This window comes from Vicugna pacos, unplaced genomic scaffold (genome assembly GCF_048564905.1).
Source record: "Vicugna pacos unplaced genomic scaffold, VicPac4 scaffold_21, whole genome shotgun sequence".
NCBI classification, from domain to species: Eukaryota; Metazoa; Chordata; class Mammalia; order Artiodactyla; family Camelidae; genus Vicugna; species Vicugna pacos.
This window is the reverse complement of record NW_027328742.1, coordinates 20,584,896-20,608,542: the sequence shown is the minus strand read 5'-3', so window position 1 is coordinate 20,608,542 and position 23,647 is coordinate 20,584,896. Positions and strand designations below refer to the sequence as shown.

General features: G+C 43.2%; 1 pseudogene; it reads left to right on the top strand.

Annotated features, from left to right (window-relative positions):
* Positions 1-4,060, top strand: part of LOC140694452 (protein flightless-1 homolog pseudogene) — a 212,803-nt pseudogene extending 208,743 nt beyond the window's left edge.
* Positions 4,061-23,647: the final 19,587 nt, after the last annotated feature.

Below are 23,647 nucleotides of genomic sequence, written 5' to 3'. Positions count from 1 at the left end.
ATTTGCTACTGTTAAATTGACTTTTTTTTCAACTGAACTGAAAATTTGTCATGAGAAGATCTTTTTGATGGCTCTATATTTTTCTAAATTAACTTGTCATTTGCTCAGACAGAAAGTGGCTTGGTGTCAGAGAGCCCCAGATTATTAAAGATGATTGCACATTTAGAAATTTTGTCTTCTTTTCCATACCATTCTCTGTTCTATAAAGTTTAAGCTTAATTATATAACAAGAATGATAAACCACACTTCTAAGGTTAACAAAGGGTCATAGCAGTGGAACTTTTTATTGTAATGACCAATGGCATTCCTGAATCAGTCACAGGTTAATACATAATAATTACTTCTTTTCTGAAAACAATGGCAAAATATTCCTAGTAACAGATGACTCAAACGGCCACTGCAATACCTTGGCTGCCATTTGTTGACTACTTCCAGAGAGCTGCAAAACACACCCCTTCTTCAAAAATTGAAACTCCAAAGCTTTTCAGATCCGGTACTATAATGCCAAATGCACCAAAATGGTGTCAACTGATGTGAGTCCAACTCTTTACAACATCTCCACTTCTGTGGATCTTAGTCTCTTCATCTCATTTGGAATAGAAAAACCCAACATGAAACCCATAGGCCAAATGTCACCCAATAGACCACCTGCTGATGCCTTCCTTCCTGGGACACGTTAGTGAACGTTTTGTGCCTCTGTTTCCTCATCTGCACAATGGGGTTGCTAACTGTACCTACCTCATAGGGTTGTGGTGAGGCAGCTATTACTCACAAAGGGCTTAGAAGGGTGACTGGCAAACAGGAATACTCAATTAATTATGGCTTTTTAAAATTATTTGTATTACTTCTCAATATTTTTAAAAACAGACTAGCTAGTTATGGATGGATGTCCTATTGCTAATATGTTTGACTGTTAGAAACCATAAATTTGATGAGGTGTGTTGGACAAATCTGTAATTGTAATCAAAGCTGAATATATTTAATGATCATATTTTGAGACATCTAAGTTCAATTTTGCTGAAAGTAAATAATTAAACTGGATAGACTTAAAGCATTATTGAATAAGGAGGAGTAGGGCTAACTAAAGCCTGCAGGAAGCACCGGACTCATTTTGGGGTTATGGCCAGTGTTCATGCTATAAGAATAGCTTCCCATGTAGCCTTTACACAGCTGGATTTCATAGCATGTAGATCAACTGTTGAAAACATGGACGAAAGAAAAAAGAAAAAGAAAAGACATAGATATATCCTGTTTGTCTGAATTCTAATACTGCTTCCAAATCAGACCTTCTTGGCTTTCACGTTTTTGGCTCTAGAAAATTCTGGGCCTAGAAAGCAACTATTTCTCTGGTTACCCAGAAGCAGAAAATTACTACTTCGAACAGACTGTGGTCTCTTGTGCCTACCTGCAGAGTAGCATCAGATCAGAGGAGATGCTCTTCATTTAGAAACATATATTCATTGTGTTGAACCTCACTGTGAGTGCCCGCCCCACCTCAGGCCATAATCTGGAAGGATATGAAAAATTAGAAGTGAATCATTCTACGCAATTAAGTGGGAAGGACTTTAGGTCTCAGCAGGAAACCCAAGCAGGATGATAAGAAAAGATAAACGGAATGTCTGAGCCACGGAAAGGAAGGCCAGCCCTCCACATCACCTCCATGTAGCCAGCCAATAACATATTGGTATTTTAGGACAATGATATGCAACGCTCATTTTCACGTCGATATGGTGTCATCTATATGGTGCTATGTTGATATGGTCCCTTCGTTCCTGCAAAGCTTCAATAAGAGAGAAAAAGAAAGTAGAGCAGAAGCGAAGAACAATGTCTGGGACTACAGCATGGACGAAGACAGGGAGACTCCACAAAAATCCACAGGTGGCATTTTCCATAGCAGTGAAAATGAAAACAGAAGGTGAGGGGACTAGGTCATACACACAACTGAGCCTTGGGCTACCTATGAATGACCTCCCCGTGCACAATGGATAGATACTTCTTCCACATGATGGCAAATATCTCTGAACGTCATCTCATTGTCTTGAACATTATCTTTACATTGTCTGATTTGTTTAGGTCCTGCTCGGGTCCCATTCAGGACTATTGTGTTTTCTTAACTTATTATTATGGTTGCCTTCAACTTCTTAAACAATTATGTCTCCTACAATCTATGTTTATGTAAAACAGTGGCTGAGTACTGATAGGTGACCAGAATAAAAGTAGCCTGTACAAAACAGGATTGGCTTCCAAAGGGAAAAGTAGTTTAAGTGGTTTTTTTTTTTCCTTCTGCATTTATTTCTCTCAGTGTGCAGCCATTATGAAATAACATTCCCACTTTATCAAAGGTTATGTTTATCAACAGTTAAGTAACAAGAAATTTATTTATTCCACAAATATGTGTTGCTAGGAGCAGGACCACAAAGATAAATACTAAATGGTCACAGTTCAGTTCAGGAAAGAGAAATGAAAACAAAAATGGAGGCCTGTGTGTACACTATGCTAAGACAATGCAAGGAGGTGTAAAGAACTCTGGCTTGGGGAGATGCAAAAAGTCCAAAAGAAAGTGACAGCTGGAGCAAGTTTTGAAGAATTCATAGGAGCTCACCCAACCAACAGGAAAAGGCATTGCAGAAAGGTGAGGGCATGGGCCTCCGGGAAACCAGCACTTGAACAGGAAACAATGGGAAGCTTCATGTGTGGGGAAATTGGCAGGAGAAAAGGAAGAGGGAGGCAGTGCTGAGATTCTGAAGGTCTTTACATGACTCGGAAGCTATGCCTTTAATCTATGGACGATGGAGATCCAGCTTGATAGGGACCAGAGTGAGGAAGATGTGCTGCTTTAGAAGGATGGGTTGGAAGGAGATAGTAACAGAATCTGAAAATCCAGAAGATCTGAGCTGTGATGATGACTGTGGGGGGGGGGAGCAGGGAAAGTTATATCACTATTATTGGCCAGAGCCAACTGGGATACCTCTGTTTTATTTCCTGAACCTGTCTCCCTATGTCTACCATTAAACTTGCCTAAGGGAAAAGGGTTTAAAAAAAATGCCCTTCTTTTTTCCTGGACCATTCCCAAGTGAGGAGTTCTACATCCAAGCAATTTTTTCTGCTTTCCTGAATTTTTAACTGCCTCTTGGAGCCATCTGCATTCATCAGTTTTACAACCCTTTAGATTCCCACTCCAATTACCAATTACTGCAGCCGAGCCTGTACCAGATTCGCACCAACGGCAGCGCCCTCTGCACACGGTGCATTCAGATCAACACCGACTCCAGCCTCCTGAACTCTGAGTTTTGCTTCATCCTCAAAGTCCCCTTTGAGAGCGAGGACAACCAGGGCATCGTGTATGCGTGGGTGGGCCGGGCGTCGGACCCCGATGAGGCCAAGCTGGCGGAGGACATTCTGAACAGCATGTTTGAGGCCTCCTACAGCAAGCAGGTCATCAACGAGGGCGAGGAGCCTGAGAACTTCTTCTGGGTGGGCATCGGGGCCCAGAAGCCCTACGACGAGGACGCAGAGTACATGAAGCACACGCGGCTCTTCCGCTGCTCCAACGAGAAGGGCTACTTCGCAGTGACTGAGAAGTGCTCTGACTTTTGCCAAGATGACCTGGCGGACGACGACATCATGCTCTTGGACAACGGCCGGGAGGCCTACATGTGGGTGGGGACCCAGACAAGCCAGGTGGAGATCAAGTTGAGTCTGAAGGCCTGCCAGGTGTACATCCAGCACATGCGCTCCAAGGAGCATGAGCGTCCCCGCCGCCTGCGCCTAGTGCGCAAGGGCAACGAGCAGCATGCCTTCACCCGCTGCTTCCACGCCTGGGGCGCCTTCCGCCAGGCCCCGGCCTAGGGCGGTGTCTCCAACCCATGCCTTGCCCTGTGGAGGGAGAGGAAGGGCCTGTCTGCTGCCCCGGCCAGCAGTGGCTACCCTGACCAGTGGAACCCCTGCAGTGTGAGCTCACGGATGATGCTCTGCCCGCACCCCCACCAGGGATAAAGCAGATGAGGTTGCCCTTTAAAGAGATATTAAATGCTTTTATTTTCAATATTAAAAAAAAAAACACCTTTTCTGCCCTACTAAAATATGGACTGTCAAAGGACCCCTGGGCTCGGTCTGTAAATGGAAGCGAAGGGATAAAGTCAATTCCAATCTGAGGCTCTGGGTTCAGAAAGCAACACTAACTTCACATCCTTGAGCTGGAGTGATTTGGAGTCCCCACCCTGCCCCTCCACCACCCCCACCTTTGTGCACCACCACTGACTTTCACTTCCCAGGGTGATCTCTGGAAAGCCAAGTTGTATTGCTAACATCTTTACATGCAATCCATCCAAATGATCTTCTGCCAAATCTCAGTGGAGTTTAGAGATTCCTGTGAAGGGTTTCTGCAGCTTTGTTGTTTTTAGATCAGACTTCTCTCATTTTGTTTCTCTTGCTTCCCTCCAGCTTCGGGGGAGAGTTCAGCTTTCAGTTTGATGAGTTATCAGTTAAACACCTCATCCCCAAAGGGCTGCCTTGGAGTCTTTTACGACTGACCTTGGAAACAGTCTCAGTTGACTCAACAAGGTGGACCACGATGTCCTCAGTGATGACTCATCTCCTATAGCTAGGCTGTATCTACATGTGCTAATTTATTTAGGAAGAAAAGTTAGGTTTAAATATTGTATAAAGTACTTTTAATGGAAAATTAGTTATGACTCACTGGGAAATTCAGCTGATTATTTTCAAAACCAACTAGCCTTTTAAAAAAATTAAACATACTCTGTTTTTAATATCTGTGTCTGAATATCTCTTGTGTACTGCAGTTAGAGGAAACATGAAAAGGATGGTTCTGACCAATATTTCCTTTTCTTCTTCAGAATAAATATTAATATCAGTGAGCTCTTCTTCATGCGATTTTAAATAGCGCTAGAGGAGACCCAGATTAAACATCTGAAAGAATCACTAAAAGTGAGACTGAGGCCACTAAAATCCACAGAAGTTAAGACACACCCAAGGTCACACAGGAAGTGTGTGGCAGAGCTTAAATTCTACCCAGGTGTCTTGGGTTTTTTTGTCCAAATCTTTTTAGCTACTTTTCTTTCTTTATTAAAAAAAAAAGTCTTTCTCTCTTTCTGTCTTTCTTTCCTTCCTTCCTTCTCCTTTCCCTGTCTGTCTTAGGTTCATAATAAAATCTGCAGGAAGCTACAGAGATCTCCCATGTACCTCCAGATCTCACACGTGCAGAGCCTGTCCTATCCACATCACTCACCAGAGTGGTACCTTTTCCACTAAGGATAAACCTACACTGACACATCACAATCACCCCCAAGCCCATTGTTTACCTCAGGGTTCATTCTTGGTGTTACACATTCTATAGGTTTAGAAAAATCTGTAAGGACATATACCCATCCTTGTAATTTCCTACAGGGTATTTTCACTGCCCTAAAAACTCCTCTGTGTTCTACCTACTCCTCTGTCCACCAACCCCTGCCCCTGGTAATGATGGACCTTTTCACTGTCTCCATAGGTTTGCCTTTTCCAGAACGTCATGCCATTGAAATCATATCCTATGTGGCCTTTTCAGATCAGCTTCTTCCATTTAGTAGCACGCATTTAAGGTTCCTCCATGTCTTGTTGTGGCTTGATAGCTCATTTCTCTTTAGCACTGAATAATATTCCAGAACTATACACAGAAGTGGGCCAGGCGAGAGTTACATTGGTAAGAACCACCGATTTGGTTCTGCAGCTGCTGGCTGCGATACCACTTGGGCTCTGCAGGTAGGAGCTGGGTCGGCCAAGATCCTAGAACTCGTTGTTGCAAGTTTCTCCTGCTTCTTCATCACAGTCACTTTCCCTGGGTTCACGCCCTGCAGATTCCCCTGCAGTCCCCATGGGGGCTCCCAAGAAGTGACCCACAATGCCTGGGGGTGAGGCTGGATGTCCCTCCTGCCTCTCTTTTCCCACTGGAGGAATCACAGGCTGAGGGATGACCTGGGTGTGGTGTTGAAGCAATCTGGGGGGCCATGCCAGCAGCCTATAGCTCCTCCCTCTCCCTCTTAATGGGTCTGTCATGGTAACAGTGGTACAGGGGGTGCTTCAGCCTCAGCCTCAAGTTCCAGGATTCTCTTGGTGATGTCTTACCCATGAATCTTTGTTAGTTGTCCTTCTTGTGATGGGGAATGAAGTCAGGAAAAACCTATGTCACCATCTTGGTGACATCACTCCTGAATAGTATGCCACTGTTGGAGACACTGGTTTATTTTTCCATTTACTTACTGAAGGACATCCTGGTTGCTTCCAAGTTTTGGTAAACATCCATGTGAAGATTTTTGTGTGGACATAAGTTTTCAACTCCTTTGGGTAAATACCAAGGAGCATGATTACTGAATTGTATGCTAAGAATAGATTTAGTTTTGTGAGAAACCACCAAACTGTCTTCCCAAGTAATCTAGCTGTACCATTTTGCATTCCCATCAGCAATGAATGAATGTTCCTGTTCTCCACATCCTCACCAGCATTTGGTGGTGTCAGTGTTGCAGATTTCAGCCATTCTAATAAATTTGCAGTGGTATCTCATTGTTGTTTGAATTTGCTTTTCCCTACAGACAAATGATGTGGAGGAATTTTTCATCTGCTTCTTTGCCATCTGTGTATCTTCTTTAGTGAGCTATCTGTTAAGGTCTTTGACCCATTTTTTTAAATTGGGTTGTTTGTTTTCTTAGCGTGGAGTTTTAAGAGTTCATTGTACATTTTGGATAACAGTCCTTTTCTTTTGCCAACATTTCTGTATGTGCAAACTACATGTTCTTTGAAATATCTTAGCAATGAAAGCAAAACCAATTAAGCTATAAGCTTAAGACTTCCTCAGATAATCCTACCCATCTATGATGATATCCAAGTTGGTAAAAAATCATAATTGTGTTGATGTGTGTGTTCATATATGCAAGAACATTGTCCAGTATTTCTTATGGCCCCCCCATTGGACTAGGCACTGAGGATAAAAATGTGATAACGTGGCACACTAAAATAATAAACAATATAAGTCTAACCCTGGAATGTGAAAAGTTCTGGGGTACAAAGGAGAGAAGGTCTGAAATGTGAAACGGACGATTTAGGACTCTGACCCATGGCTAAGAATTGTCCAGAGGAGGAAGAAAGGAAAGGGCATCTCAGGCAGAGGCCAGCATGAGCACACACATGAAGCTGTGGAGACACATTGCGGGAGGAACCGGGTACCAGTCTCCTGGGGCAGGTAGGCAGAGCCTGGTCCCTGCCTTCCCTACTAAGCGGAGTGCTTTCTGAGGTTAGATACAAGGTTTTCCAACCTACATTGGTAGTTTCCATTCCAGGGATCAATGTAGGGCTGGTCTGCTTTTTCTGACTATAAGACGGTCTAGAAGGGAAAATTTCTATTCAGAGGGTGCCCTCTCTTGGTAAGAGGTCACATGAGGCATTTCTTTCCAAGAAAGAGAGAGACAGATAGAGATATAAATTTCTAAAGAGAAACACCTACTTGCAGCTTCAGGCAACTCTAAGAGAATATGATTTCCCTGACAGGTTACCTTAGTTAACAATACAGCAAGATGTGGGAGAAAGAGCCACAGACTGAGGAGAATTAAAGTTCAACAGGCTGAGTGAGCTTAAGCCTCTGAGCCTCCGTTTATAAAGTTTTTGAACTGCCCTGGGAGACCATCCTCTCTCCTTTCCTGACATGCCCTGACTTCTGAAAAAATACGGCTTATTGTATCTTGGCCGAATACAGAATGCTTGTACTTAGACTGTGTTCGCAGGAGTTAAAGGCTCTGAATGCATCAGAGAATCCCTACTGGAAGAAAAAATGTCCTTTCTGGCCGTGACAGCTTTGGTCTCTCAGTTTTCCATCACAGCCAGAGATAACTGGCCCAGATAATTTTCTCTCTCTCCTTTTCCCATGTTTGGTTGGCAGTAAAAAGCCTATTTGAGAAAGTAAATAATGTAAACGCAGCAGAATCCCAATCCAGCCCTCCAACACACGCCCACCACCATTTTAAACTACAAATCTGCCAAACCACACATCAACCAAAATATGCTTGTTGAGTGTATTATGGGATTCAGAGGATATATCTTCTTTCCAAATGATTTAATTTTTCAGGCTTTCCACACAGTGATCTTACGTGAGCCCTACATCTGAGGAGAGGCAGGAGGGGGTCTCTGAAACTTGTGGTGTCCTGGGGTTTGGACACTCCCCACAGACCATCTAGCAAGTGCTTTATGGAGCAAAAAACATCTGGAAACGGACAAGAGTGTGAAGAGCAGAGAGAAGGAAGGTTGGTGCAAACTATGAGTGGTCATGTGGAAGAAATCAGTTAATTTTCTCAGCTGTTGCCAAAAAATGTCACAGTGGTATAAAGAAGTGGAAAATGAGAAAACTCCATTATCATCCAAAAACCAGATGTGAAGGAAGATGGGACCGCAGATCTGACTTAGGCGCAGTTGTGATCCTCTGGTGCCCTCTACTGTCAGCGAGGGAGACTGCAGCCGCCCGCCCTGAGGAAAGAGACCAGGCCAAGCCCGAATATGGCCGCGGGCCAGAGGTTCAATAAATGTGTCAACTGATAAAAAGGAAAGAAAGAAGGAAGGACAAGGGGAGAGTGGACAGAAAAATATCAAATTCTTTCCAAGACTTCAACCAGGGTTAATTGTATCAATATTCAAAATATTTTCAGAAGTTTTTATGTTTAAACTACTAAGATAACAAAAAGTACTGTCATTTGGCTTTTTATGGTGCTTTACAAATTCTCTATTGTTCTGTAAAGTATTTGCTGTGGTATGGACCATTTCAGTTCAGAAGCCTGAGAACCTGACGTGTGTGGACCAAGGGGCTCCCAGTTTAGGGGCGGATGGGAAATGTCTATTCCTCATAACTTTGAAAGGTATTATTCTCCAGTTTGCTTCATTTTACTTAAAACTGTCTCATAGCACAATGGATCAGAGGCCACAGTTGACTGAACAAACACTACTAATATCACCCCCACCATATGTGAAATAGTGGCTGCTAATTGCTGAGTGAGAGATGTTTTAAGCTCAGCTTTACTCCACAACAGATATTTTATTCAGTACCAGGATGGTTTGAGAGCACCCTCACTCCCTTGACAGATGTCTTGACAATTACTAGAGTGTAACAGTTAGTTAAACTAGGCAGGAGTAACAAGTAGCCCATCCCCCTCTCCCCCTGCAAGTAAGCTCTTTTCTTGCTTATGGAACTGTCTCAAGGTGGTGTTCCTGCCCAACAGGCAGCACTCTGCATGGTGATCCAGGGACCAGGTTCCTTCCATATTGTGGCTCTGCCATCCTTCAGGGCCACATCATTATCTCCACCTGTGTCCCCTTCTGGAAGAGACAAGACAATTCCATCCTTTGTGCTCACATCCCACTGGCCAGAGCTCAGGCACAAACCACACCTAACTGTGGCGGTCTAGCTGTGTCCCCAAAAGGAACACAGATCTTGGGGAACAATGAAATTCAAGGCTATGGCTACCAGAACTTTGGTGGTCATTTCATGTTCTCCCTTTTTATGACACACTCTGTTCAAATTCCTCCTGATTATAAATCCCTCATGTTAGCCCATCACATTTCTAACTGCTAGCACCAACATTTGCAAGTTGTGTCACCCAGGACAAACTACACAGTACGTCTAAGCTTCTTTTCCCTCATCTATAAAATGGGGATAATGATAGTACTTACAGACAGCACTTATACACTGTAAGGGATAAGTGAGCTAATGTACATAATGCACTCAGCGTGGTGCTAGCTACTAATTAGAATGACTATATTTATTGCTTCCTTCTCCTATCTTGACTCTTTCCAAGTCAAAGCAGATCAATATATCTCTATTTTCATTATGTTCAACATATCATATGCAGAAGGTATTTTATTCCTGCCCTCAATGAATTAAATCTGTTTTGAAGATGGGACATAAAACTGGTAGAAAGTTATGCTTTGAGAATATTTATACAGACTATTGAGCCATCAATAGAAGAATTTTCATTAAAAAGTGCATGATTCATCCCCAAATTAGTAGTACGTGTGATGAAATTTTCAGAAATGAGAGTTAATGTAAGACCTTACAAGGGAGGTAGGATTTGGATTTGGTCTTCAAGAGTAGATTCTAAAGGGAACCCTTCTACAGTGCTGGTGGGAATGTAGTCTGGTGCAGCCATTATGGAAAACAGTATTCAGATTCCTTAAAAAACTAAAAATAGACTTACTATATGATCCTATGATCCCACTCCTGGGCATATAACTGGAGGGAACTCTAATTTGAAAAGATACATGCACCCCAATGCTCATAGTGGCACTATATACAATAGCCAAGAGACACGGAAGCAACCTAAATGTCCATCAACAGATGACTGGATAAAGAAGTTGTGGTATATTTATACAATGGAATACTACTCAGTCATAAAAAAGAATGAAATAAAGCCATTTGCTGCAACATGGATGAACCTGGAGATCATCATTCTAAGTGAAGTAAGCCAGAAAGAGAAAGAAAAATGACATATTATGTCACTCATATGTGGAATCTAAAAAAAAAAAGGATACTATGAACTCATCTACAAAACAGAAATAGACTAAACAATCTTATGATTCCTGGGGAAAGGGGGTGGGAAGGGATAAATCTAAGAGTTTTGAGATTTGCAAATGTTAGCCACTGTACATAAAAATAGATTTTTAAAAAAAAGGTTTCTTCTGTGTAGCACAGAGAACTATGTTCAATGTCTTATATTAACCTTTAATAAAAAAGAACATGAAAATGGATATATATGTGTATATGCATGACTGGGACATGGTGCTGTACACCAGAAATTGACACATTGTAATTGCCTGTAGTTCAATTAAAAAAAGAAAAAAGAAAAAAAAGAGTAGATTCTAGATAAGGATAATGTAGGTAAGAATTTGGACAGAAGGCACTATGGGAAACTAGAATGACCTTTAAAAAAAAAAAAAAGCAAAGATCAAGAAAGCAAGGACCTGGGGGAAGGGGCAGGGAGCAAGGAAAAGTTAAGAGACAAGGGATGATTCAATTTTTCTATAAGTATGTGAATAATAAAAAATAAAGCTAGAAAGGTAGGTTGGTGCTAATAGAAAGCTAAGCTAAGAGCTTGCCTTTGTAGGCCATTGACTAGCCAATCTAAATGTGCAGAAAAAGCCTTTTGAAGACAGGGAAGGATATATAAAAGGAGGTGAAGGGCAAGAGTTAAGAGCCCAGGCTTCAGAGCCACTGCCTGTTTCAAACCTTGGCTCTGTCTCTTAAAACGTATGACCTTGGGCAAATTTCTCCACCTCTCTGTGCCTCAGTTTTCTCATCTATAAAATGAAGTGATAACCCCTCGTGGAGCAATCATGGGGATTGGATGGCTCCGTGCACTCAAAGCTGTTAGAAGAGAACCTGACCCGTGGCAGACCCACAGTCAGAATAAGTGACGGTAGTGAGGACAGTGGTGGCAGTGGTCTGCCTCTCGGTGGATCCTTCATGACTTCAGGATGGAAGTATTAAAGTCAACCTAGCCTTGTGGAGAAAGGGGAACCCTCCTTCACTGCTGGTGGGAATGCAGTTTGGTGCAGCCACTGTGGAAAACAGTATGAAGATTCTTCAAAAGACTAGGAATAGATTTACCATATGACCCAGGAATCCCGCTCATGGGCATATATCCAGAAGGAACCCTACGTCAGGATGACACCTGAACCCCAATGTTCATAGCAGCACTATTTACAATAGCCAAGACATGGAGACAGCCTGAATGTCCATCAACGGATGACTGGATAAAGAAGATGTGGTATATTTATACAATGGAATACTACTCAGCCATAAAAACCAACAACATAGCGCTATTTGCAGCAACATGGATGCTCCTGGAGAACGTCATTCTAAGCGAAGTAAGCCAGAAAGAGAAAGAAAAATACCATATGAGATCGCTCATATGTGGAATCTAAAAAAAAAAAACACAAACAATGCATAAATACAAAACAGAAATAGACTCATAGACATAGAATACAAACTTGTGGTTGCCAATGGGGCGAGGGTGGGAAGGGATAGACTGGGATTCCAAAATTGTAGAATAGATAAACAAGATTACACTGTATAGCACAGGGAAATATATACAAGATCTTATGGTAGCTCACAGAGAAAAAAATGCGACAATGAATATATATATGTTCATGTATAACTGAAAAATTGTGCTCTACACTGGAATTTGATACAACATTGTAAAATGATTATAAATCAATAAAAAATGTTAAAAAATAAATAAATAAAAATAGATAAATAAATGAAGTCAATCTAGCCTTACACAACTGCTCCAAGTAGAACATCTCTCTCTCTTAGTAACAAAGAACTCTCTGAATGGATAGAACTGTAGAAACCTTCAATGAGCTCATGTTCCCCCTTTGGCTTCATAGATACAAGGGCACCCAGGCATTTCCAAGCCAAACCAAATGGTCACTTTTCCCTGGAGCTAGGTGGAGTCACTCACTAGGGCTGCCATAATAAAATACCACAGACTGGAGGACTTAAACAAAGGAAATTTTTTCTCACGATTCAGGAGACCAGAAGTTCAAGACCGAGGTCTTGGCAGGTTTGGTTGCACCTGAGGCTTCTCTCCTTGGCTTATAGATGGTCCCTTTCTTCCTGGGTTCTCACATGGCCTTTCTTCTGTGTACACATCCCTGGTGTCTTCCTATGTGTCCAAGCTTCCACTCTTATAAGGACAACCGTCATACTGTCTTAGGGCCCACCCTAATGGCCTCATTTTCATTTAATCCCCATTTTAAGGAAATTGTCTGCAGATACAGTCATATTCTGAGGTTCTAAGGGTTATAGCCTCATCACCTGAATTTGGGGGGAACACAATCAATCCAACCCACAACCCCAGGCTAGGACCTTTCTCCTCATTATATTATTTTCTCCAGTCCCCTGTCAAGGAAGTCTCTCTTCATGACCCTTACATCATAATGGACAGTTTGAGACTTTAGCAAGAAAGGCAAGAGGTGTACTTGTGAATGACTCACTCATTCATCCATCCTGATACGTCCCTAGTGCCCCCAGCGGGCTGTGTTCTGGGCAGTTATGCCAGGATCCAGCCATACATGGAATAAATTGTCTGCCCTTGTGACACATGCTTTCCAGTGGGGGCGCCATATACATCTGACAAAATACGTGTTGGTGCTTGGAGTGTGTCAGGTGTGAACAGGTGCTATGAATAATAAGAAGGAAGAAGAAGGAAGAAGGGAGCACCCTGGACAGTAAGGGTGACAGTTTTCTAAGGGTGGTCATGGCAAGCCCCCTTCCTAAGGTCACATCTTAGCGATGACTTGAGGAAACAAGCCATGCAGATAATGGGAGAAAGAACAGTTCAGGCCAACAGAATGTGGGGTGGGACGACCTGAAGTGGGAGTGGCTAGGCACACCACCAAGGCCAGAGCAGAACAAAGGAGGGGGAAGTGCTTGGAAATGAGAGGAGGGGTGGGTCAGGCCCCCTGGGCAGTTCTTCACTGTCATTGTAAGGATGTTGAGTTTTGCTGGAGTGAAATAAGAAGTCATTAGAAGGTTTTGAGCAAAGGAGAAGCACGATCTGATTTGCATTTTTAAAGGCTCACACCTGCGGTTGTGTTGAGAACAGGTTGTGTTGTCTTGTGGTCATGTCACTTCAGTATTCAAAGCGAGCATCTTCAGATCTCTCTCTGCTCGATCTTCACGTTGCCTTCTCCTTTGTACATGTCTTGAATCTCTTTTTGCCTCACTCTTAGGATACATTTGATTGCATATCCACTCAGAGAATCCAGGATAATCTCTGCATCTCAGGATGAGTGTGGGGAGTGGGGAGCAGTGAGCAGGCTGGCTGGTTGCATTTGTCAAGCTGGGAGGTAACAGTGGCTTGACAAAAGTAGAAGCAGTGAAGATAGTAAGAAAGGTTTAGATGCTTGATATGTTTTGAATGCAGAACCACCAAGATTTTCTGTTATTCCGTCTGGTGCTTATAACTTCCTCTTGGTTGCTTTTGGCATCCTGCCAAAGTTCCAGTTACATCTTGGAGCCAAGTATACAACTTAAATCCATGCACGTCCTCCCAAATGCAATCTACACATCAAAAAAAATGAACACGAACCTTACATAAATCCTTACATGGGAAACTGGATAAAGCAGGCATCTTTAACCATCTATACCCTGATCACAGGTTATAAAAAGTCCAAAGCCAAAAGGGATGCAGAATGCCTCCAGATGGTATGATATTCAGATAAAGAAATACAGACTGTCATCATGCATGTGAAGCATTTCTAACCAGAAAAGGAAAAGAGAGCAGAAGACAGGAAGGCAGACCAGGAAAGTGATAAAATTTGCTCTCCCTCAAAGTGGGTGACTAGCCTGGTGCAATTACTTTTGCCTAAGAGTTCTTGTCAATACTTCCAACAGCAAGCTACAAAATTGTTTTCTGATTGCTGAAGTTAAGAAGTTGTAACTTGAGGTTTTCTTACTTAAGATGAAGAATTTAGCATCGTTCTTGTCATCTTTTTCTTCCCTGATTTTTGTTCATACAGTCAGAGATACTAACTCAAGATAATTTTTACTAAGTAAATTGACTTAGTAAATTTTTACTTAGTAAAAATTATTACAGTTATTATTACTAACTAGTATTATTTTATTGAAAAATGACTATCTGTCTCTGAAGACACTTGTTCCCCACCACCTTTCTCAAACAAAAGCTGATTGTTTTCCCCCATACTCCATGTGGCAGGTTGAAAAATGACCTCCCAAGAAGAGATCCACATTCCAATCTCTGGAACCTGTGAATGTCACCTTACACAGCAATTCTTGCAGATGCCATTAAATTCAGGATCCTGAGAAGCAAATATTATCCTAGATTATCTGAGTGGGTTCAAAATGCAATCAAATGCATCCTGCTCAGAGTGAAGTAAAAGTAGACTTAATACATATACAGAGGAGAAGGTAATGTGAAGACAGAGCAGAGAAAGAGATTTGAAGATGCTCACTTTGAAGGTTGGAATGATGAGCCCACAAGCCAAGGAGTGCCACAAGTCTCCAAAAGACGAAAGAGACAAGGAGCAGATTCTCCTACAGAATCTCTGGAGGGAGTGCCACCTTGCCAACACCTGGATTTTGGCTCAGTAATACTGGCTTTGGACTTCTGACATCCAGAACCATAAGAGAATAAATTTCTGTTGTTTCAAACACAAAGTTTGTATTAATTTGTTTCAGAAGCGCAGGAAACTAATACAACTACATATACTTCAAGGCTGCACTTTAAGTAGGTGATTTGTTACCCTGCATCGCTACTTCTAAAAAGATTTTTCCCCTGTATCCATCAGACTTGACCACCAGACACCTCTTCCTTTTAACATCATCTGGGCACCTACTGACCACCCCCTGATCATCAAGGGTTTTAGCACTCCGCTGGCTTCATTCTCCTCTTCATTCTTACTCTTGGCAATTTCAACAAGTACTCTGCTCCTGAAAATGTTTTACTACTCAGTTGAGAGGATGTGCCCCTCACATCACTTGGGTCATCCATATTCTCATGGCTTTCCCTGAATCTTGTCATCACCAATAATTATACACCCTCCAAAATCTCCATCAGTCAAGCTCCTCTCCACCCACCACCTCCTACCCTCCCAGCACATGGACTCAATTCTCTGCTCCAACCCTCTGTGGACCACACAGGGACCACCACTGCCCTGACCCTACCATTGATCACTACTCCACCCTTCTTCTGACCTCATTTCCCTCCAGCTTAGAAGCTTTGATCTAGTATTAGAATCATCTCCTCCCTAACACCCTTCCTGGTCCTACCTTCTATTTTATTTGCCAGATTAAGCCTCCAATCTGCTTACCTAAACTGTCTGCCAACTCTGAGCTAACTGTCTCACTTTAAACTTGTGATGATGAGTCTCAACTCAGCACTGCCCAGCACTCCTGCTGCTTCTCCAGGACAGTTGTTTTCTCTTTCTCCAAATATTTCACAACCTCTTATTTTCAATAGACCACACGTATCCCTCACCCAGTCTCTGCTACAGACTTTGACATATTCCTGAGTGAAAAACAAAACAAAACAAAACTCAGGAATCGGACAAAGCTAACCTCACCTTCCTACTGAGACAGGCTGGAAGGGGGCAGGGCACAGCCAAAGGAATGACAGTAATTTAACACCAAAATGGTGGAAGATTCAACTCCTAGTTGGCCTTGAGGATTAAGAGGTTTGACTTCTAGTAGACCTTGAGCTTCATTATATGCTCATTGTAATGGCGTGATAAATGACATGCATGCAGGCGCCACGACAGTCCCAAGGATGACCGCAAAAGGCCAAAGAATGGGCGGTGGCCCATTTCCTGGGAATCTCAGCCCCAGGGTAGTTGGAATGGTCCCACCTGTAAGCATATGAAGCTACTGAGACCATAAAAACTGACAACACCACACCTCTTCTTTTGGGAGATGGCCCGCACTCTGTCTGTGGAGTGTGTACCTACTTTTACTTTAACCTGAGCACCCAAGTCCCACAACCCTTTCCTTGCCTTTCTCTTGCCTTACACTCTATGCAGTATGTACCTCTCTAAATAAATCAACTTTTACTCAACAGTGGCTCACACTTGAATTCTTTCCTGTGTGAAGCCAAGGACCCACACATGGTGGGGCCCATCCCAAGGGCTCAGCTGAGACTTGAGACACAGCCCTCCTCATGTGCCACATCCATTTTCCTGCATCACTACTACTAAAACCACTCAGAACTCACCTTTTCTTCTCTGACATGATGGAGGAATTACCCCAGCTCCCAGCTGGGACCTGTTCTTCCAGGTTTACACTGGACACCATCTTGCTCAAAGAACTTGCCCCTATAATCTCCCCTTTTCTCTTGTGTTATCAACTGCCCTTTCACAACTGGAGTGTTCCCATTGGCTGACATGCATGTGTTATTATCACTCATCTAAAACAAATTTAAGAAAAAACACCAGTCTTTCCCTCCCACACTGGCCTCCAGCTACTCCCACTGCTCTTTAATCTGTCACAGCCGAGCTCCTTGAAATACCCTTTACTCACTGCCTCTTCTTTCTTACCTTCTACTCTTTGTTCAACCTGCTTTTTTGGAGTCTCATTTCTCATGCGACCCCTCCCTCCCTCACCCTCCCCCCAACCAAGAAAAATTCCTTCAGTTTTTATCAAGATATCAGAACCAATGGTCGATTTCCTATTCTCATGACCCAATCACTTAGCAGCTTTTAACCCAGTTGGCTACTTCCTTTTCTACACCCACTTCCCCCAGAGGTTCCCTGAGACCATGCTTCCCTGACTTGCCTCTTAACCTCTTACCTCACTGGCCACTCTTCAGTTTCATCTGCTGAAACTGAAGAGTGTTCCTTCCTCTCAGCTGAATCTCTAAATGTTGAAATACTCTGGATCCTGTTCCAAACCTTCTTCTCTTCCCTGCCTACCCTTTCTCCCAGTGTCATCTTACCCAGTTCCATGACTGTGAATACTACCTGTATATTTGCAACTCCAAAATCTGTATGTGCAACACTGATCTTCCCACTAAGATCCACACTCAGATATTCAGCTATCTCCTTCAGCATCTCAGATTTAACTAATCCAGAGGAGAACTCTTGACCCACCCCCAAACCAGCCATGTGCATGTCCCGAAGTGGTAACCCCATAGGTGGTACCCACTTCAACTGAGTTGCTCAGGTCAAAATCCTCTTTCTTGCATCACTTAGATCCAGTCCTCAGCAAGTGCAGCAGATATTTCTCAAACCCAAGCCTCTTCGTCACATCATCATCAATATTTTGGTCCATGTCACGACCGTATCTCAGCTATGACACTGCTGCCCTTCTCGATCTCTCTTCTCCCACTCGCGTCTCTCTATGCCTCATTCTCTGAAGATCAATCACAGAGAGTTTCTCCAAGATTAAATGTGATCACTGTCACTCTATTACATCTCTCCGACGGCTTCCTACAGCAACCAGGAGAAAATCCAGACTCTAGTGTAGCTTACCCATCCCTGTGATCTGACCCCGCCTTAATCTCCTGCCCATTGTGACTTCTCTCAAAGTTCCTCTTATCTTTTGCTTCCTTTATTTAAAAAAAAAAAGTTTTGCTTTTCTTTTCTTTTTCCCAGCTTCATTGAGGTATAATTGATATATAACATATGTCAAACCATCACACTGACCACCCTTATATCTAACTTATGAAGAATAGCTTCCCATGATGTAAGGTGCCAGCACCACCTCCACCCCCTCCTTCCCGACTCACTTCTCTTGGATGAAAGATGCTCAGGATGGGAGGAGAGTGAGAAGGTTCCACGTGTCCTGGGTCTATGATGCAGGGGTAGATGGTGGGGTTGGTCCGAGAAATGTCCAACTATCCCTAAACATTCTCTATTTTTCATAATGCAAGTCCTGATTATGCCCTGCAGTGAGGGCTAAATACTGCTAAATTCAGCTTGAATGAGAGTCGACAGTCACTCAAATTCTGGTATTAGGTTGTCTTTCAGTCTTATTTGAATACATCTATAACTCACAGCCACGAATCAAATATACAAATCTCATTTTCCTTCATTTCTCTGTTAGTAAAATAAATTAGTTCAGAAGTCCCCACATCTGCCAATGGTGAAAATTCAACTATGTCCAAAAAAAGTAACTCAGCTACTTCTTGTTTAAAGCTCCATCTTTGGGAAGTAAATATTTATTCAAGTTCTGGATTCTCCCTTATCCCTTTCTCCCTACCACCTTCTCTCTGGGGGTCATCTAAGTTCCAGATTTTTAGGTACTGTCCCAGCTTTGGGGAAGGAATATACAGTCTACATATTTTTATTTGTTTTCAATGTCCCCTATTGCCGTGGGGCTTGTCCCATCTGCTGTTGGGCGTCGGACTCTGCACCAGCTACATCACTGCTCGTGCCTGGACCTCCAGCCCCACAGCTGTCAGATCTGCTCACTCTGTGCCCTTGCTCGAACTATAAGCCCTTTTCAATCAGACATCTCTCAACTCTTCCACCTCAATCCCACTTTGGAGTCTTGGAAACTCTTGGCTATTTTCCTTAGGCCATCTTGATATTGCCTGCAGTTGTAAGACAGCTTGTCCAGTTAGCCACATTTCTCGGAAATTGTTCTCTGCTATTCCAGCACGCTGCTGCTCAGTGTCATATCTGCACTGAGGGCTCTGCAAGAATCTGACAGTCTCCCAGAGACATACCATCTGGACTCAAATCCCAAAGCTTTCTGCTTTGGAGTGCCGGTCTGGGCCATTCTACAGTCTCTCCACCAATAGATGGTGTCGGGGAAGGGCAGGGCCCCCTCACAAGGGCACATCGACATCTGAGCTCTGGTTACCTCCCATTAGAATCCCCGTCTCAACTCCTACTCCCATAGGTAGGAAAGTTGCTCACATCCATCACTTTCTCTCTCCTGTATTTTGGGCTGTGCTGTAAATTCTATGTTTATAAGTCTCTTGGTACGCAAAGCCAATATTTTATCATATTAAAGATGGTCTTTGCTTTCTGCACAATGCCTGGCTCTAAGTCAATGGACTTCAGTATACATTTACAGAAGTCTACAAAGGGGCTCAAGAATGATGAATTTGACTTGACCAGGATGCATCTCTCCTGAGACTCACGACATTTAGAAATCTTGGACAATGAAGGGGAAGAGAAATGGGTGAGGGAAGAGGGGAGAAGCAATGCCTTAGCAGCTTTAAAGTATCACTCCCTGCTACATGCTCTTTATTTCTTTTGTAGGTCTTTGTATTCTTCTGTGTCTTTCAAGGACTTTTACTGGGGAGATATACAAGGCTACGTCAGGAGCTGCCAGCCAGTTGCTATTTTATCTCATTTATTTATTTTTTATTGAAGTATAGTCAGTTACAATGTGTCCACTTCTGGTGTACAGTATAATGTCCCAGTCATGCATATATATATATATATACATATATTCATTTTCATATTCTTCTTCATTAAAGGTTATTATAAGATATTGTATATAGTTCTCTGTGATCCCAATTGCTATTTTAAACTGAAGGCCTTGTGTTTATTTTTTTATGGAAGCAAATGTTGTGTACAGGAATTTTCTTTCATCTCAGGCATTTCTCTCCATGGAACCTCCCTATCTGAGCAGAAGGAGCCAGGAACCAAAACCAGAGCTAGAAGGGCACATACCAAAAGAGAGGATGGGGGGATGTATCCGAAGTAGACCTCTGCTTATCTCCCACTTTGCCCCAAGCCATGCCTGGTTTTATCCAAGCCTCAGAGAGCAGGTGTACTGATTTCCTAGTACCGCTGTAACGAAGTGCCACAAACAGGGTCACTTCAAAGCAACAGAAATGTACTCCCTCACCGTTGTGGAGCCTAGAAGTCTGAAATCAAGATGTCATGAGGCTTGGTTCCTTCCAAAGCTCTGAGGGAGAATCCATCCCACCCACGCCCCTCTCCTGGCTTCCGGTGTTTGCCAGAAATCCTCGGCATGGCTTGGCTTGTAGCTGCCTCACCCCAGTCTCTGTCCCCATCTTCACCTGGCCTTCTCCTCTTGTGTGTCTCCGTGTCTTCATACGACCTTCTCATGAGGACTCCAGTCATTGGATTTAAGGCCCATCCTTACCCAGGAGGACTTCATCTTAGCCAGTTAGATGGGTGAAAACCCTATTTCCACATAAGGTCACAGTCTGAATTTCTAAGACGATATGAATTTGGAAGGAGACTTACTCAACTTAGTACAGATAGAAAAACGTATCTTGCAGTCGTCTGTGATTGTGTGTGGTAGGTTTTTTCCAGAAGCTCCCAGATGAGCCACTGACTAGTTTCTGACAAAAGTTGAGAGGGGCAGCGGGTTGGAGGTAGAGTTATGCTCTCTTAGTGCAAATTTTTAGGTCAAGGGGACTTTTGAAAATATAGATGGTTAGCATTTTTTAATGATGATTACCATTCTCATGTTTCTAGCATCTGTTGCATCCAGAGTTCTTTCATCTTCCTCTCTATCTAGTCAGTGGCTCCAGTGAAAATGCACTAGATTAGAACTCAAAACTTGGCTTACAGTCTGATTTCTGTCATTTACCACCTGCTTGGCTTGAAGCAAATCACTTCCCTGAACCTCAATGTCCTCAATGGTAAAATAAACTTCCAGTGCCTCCTTGGTAAGTTTGTGGCAGTTTCACCTCTCAAGTTATTGAAAATGAAAGCTACACTAAGACTTTTGGGGAAGTTGCATTTTGTTGAGGAAGTAAGGCACTGTGTCATGGCAGATAAACTCCTATCCAGAAGAGGTAAAAATCCAAGCATACTTTGGTGTTTTAAGAAATAAATTCCAGGGGAAAAGGTATAGCTCAGTGGCAGAGTGCGTTCTCAGCATGCAGGAGGTCCTGGGTTCAACCCGCAGTACATCCATTAAAATCAATCAATCAATCCATCTAACCACTTCTCCTCACCAATTTTTTTAAAGAAACAAACAAACTCTAGTTGCCTAGAAATGCATTTACATGGAACACATATCTATCTGGCATCATTAGGTGACATCCCAGGTCAACAGACAAAAGGGGCTGTGCTGTGAACAAGTGTGTACACACAGAGAGTCCAGGGACTCTCTGATATCTGAGAAAAGAAAGGTGGCAGGGTGAGAGGGAGAAAGGGAGAGTGAATGAGCCTATCAGAGTTCCATTGCCTCTCTGAGCTTCTGTCTCATCTTGCCTAAGATACAGCGGATGCCTCCCCTTCTCATGGGTGCTCGCTCCCTAGTTCTGGGCACACAGTACCATTTCAGTGTTTATCACTCCATCAAGTTCCAAAGCGCATAGCAGCTTGCCATATGGTAAGTGGATAAGGCAGAACACATGTTTGTAAATGAACGAAGGAATCACAATGTCCTGAATACCTCAATGGGTTGTTCTGCAACGTGGCTTGTTGTTACTTCCACCCTCTCCTGCTAGTTAAAAGAGCGTCCCAGCTTGGCCATTGTCGTTTTCTTTATTTAGCAGTCTCTGCTTTGGCCACTAGATGGCAGAAGAGGAAATGTCTTTAAAGAGGCTTTGGTGATGCTGGGCTGCAGGTTGAAGAAGGCAGCCGCCTCGGGTTAATTTCACAAAACAGGTAGCCAGCGTTTCACCAAACACACTGGAAGGAAGCAAAGCCTCCACAAGGCTGGATTTGAAATGACCTTTGAGCACGGGTAGATACAAGGACAAAAATAGTCTCTGCAGATAGTAATAAGATCCTGAAGCAAAGACAATAGCCTTGAATGAGATATTCTGGGACATCACAGGGGAGTCAGCAGAACTGAGACAAAACAAGAAGAGAGGTGACCAGACCGGATCAACCACCATGATCACCGCTCATCACCGCTGCACAGAGAACCCTGAAGCCGAGGCAGAAACTCCACTCGGTCCAGCTGAGCTGCTGCTTACGTTTCAGTTCAATTAAATGTGGACTAACCCGTATGTAGTCCTCATTTCAGAGTCAGCTTCAGCAAGTGTTTGTATCATTTGGTTAAAGTCATCAGAGAACTCCCCCGAGTACTGTCTGTGCTGTGCAGACATCAGTTTGCTTCAGAAGTCAGGAATGTGGAGTGCAGAGTGGGCAAAAGAAAGTAGCCTCCTGGTACCTTATGCTGCCTCTGAAAGCCTTATGGTGATCTGGGAGCACCAACGTGACTTACAGACGCACCAGACAACTCCACGGTCTGAGATCCTGGGCTCGCCGAGAAACTTTGGTCATCCCAGCACAAGCCCTCTGGACCTTGTGACGGTTGTTTTTTTCACTGTAACTTAATAAACTGGTGTTCTGTTTTAAACATCAGTCTGTTACGAGCTTGGTAAATGTGAATAGCCACCAGGAAAAGGACTTTCTCTAGAAAAAAATGAATGAACTGAGCTTGTTGGACTCAGAACCTCAGACGGTGTGATGTCTGTGTCGAATGCCTCCAATGACATCTCTTAGTGGCCACTCACTGCTCTGATGACCCATTGTCTACACATCCTTCTTTCATACTTCTATCGCCACGCCACAATTCTCCCTCCTGGTTGCATGTCAAAATTATCCACAAAGATTTTTTACTGATGCAGATTCACAGACTCCAGCCCTAAAGATTCTAATTCAATAGATCTGGGGTTGATCTGGGAATCTGTATTCCCAAGAAGTCCAGTTGATTCCAATGGGGCTGGATCGACACCTGCAGTGTTTGAGAACAATTCACCTTCTTGGCTGTAATTCCACAGATTAGTCCAGGACCACAGAATCAGGGAATATTTTATCTGGAGAAATCAATAGGAACTCCTTCTACAGCCACACTGAACCCTCAGGTTCCCAGGGAAGCTGGGCATAAAGGACTGGATGGGAAGCTGCTAGGTCATTAAAGCTAATAATGATGAGACACCAGCAGACCTCTGGGAACCTTTGGACTTGAACTTGGAGTGGCGAAAGAGCCCCATTAGCTCTTGGAGAAGTGGTACTTTTTGGCCAAAAATGCGTATAGGAGACCAAGGTCAGATCTATAATTTGTAAGTCCAGATCCAAAAAGAAAGATTAAAAATTTCAAAATGGAGACAGCAGGGCATTAAACCAAGTGTGGGGCCTTTTGCTCAGAACCTCCCGGGTCACGTGCCTACTGGGACAGGCCACCACGGGGGCAGGAGGATGATTATAAATC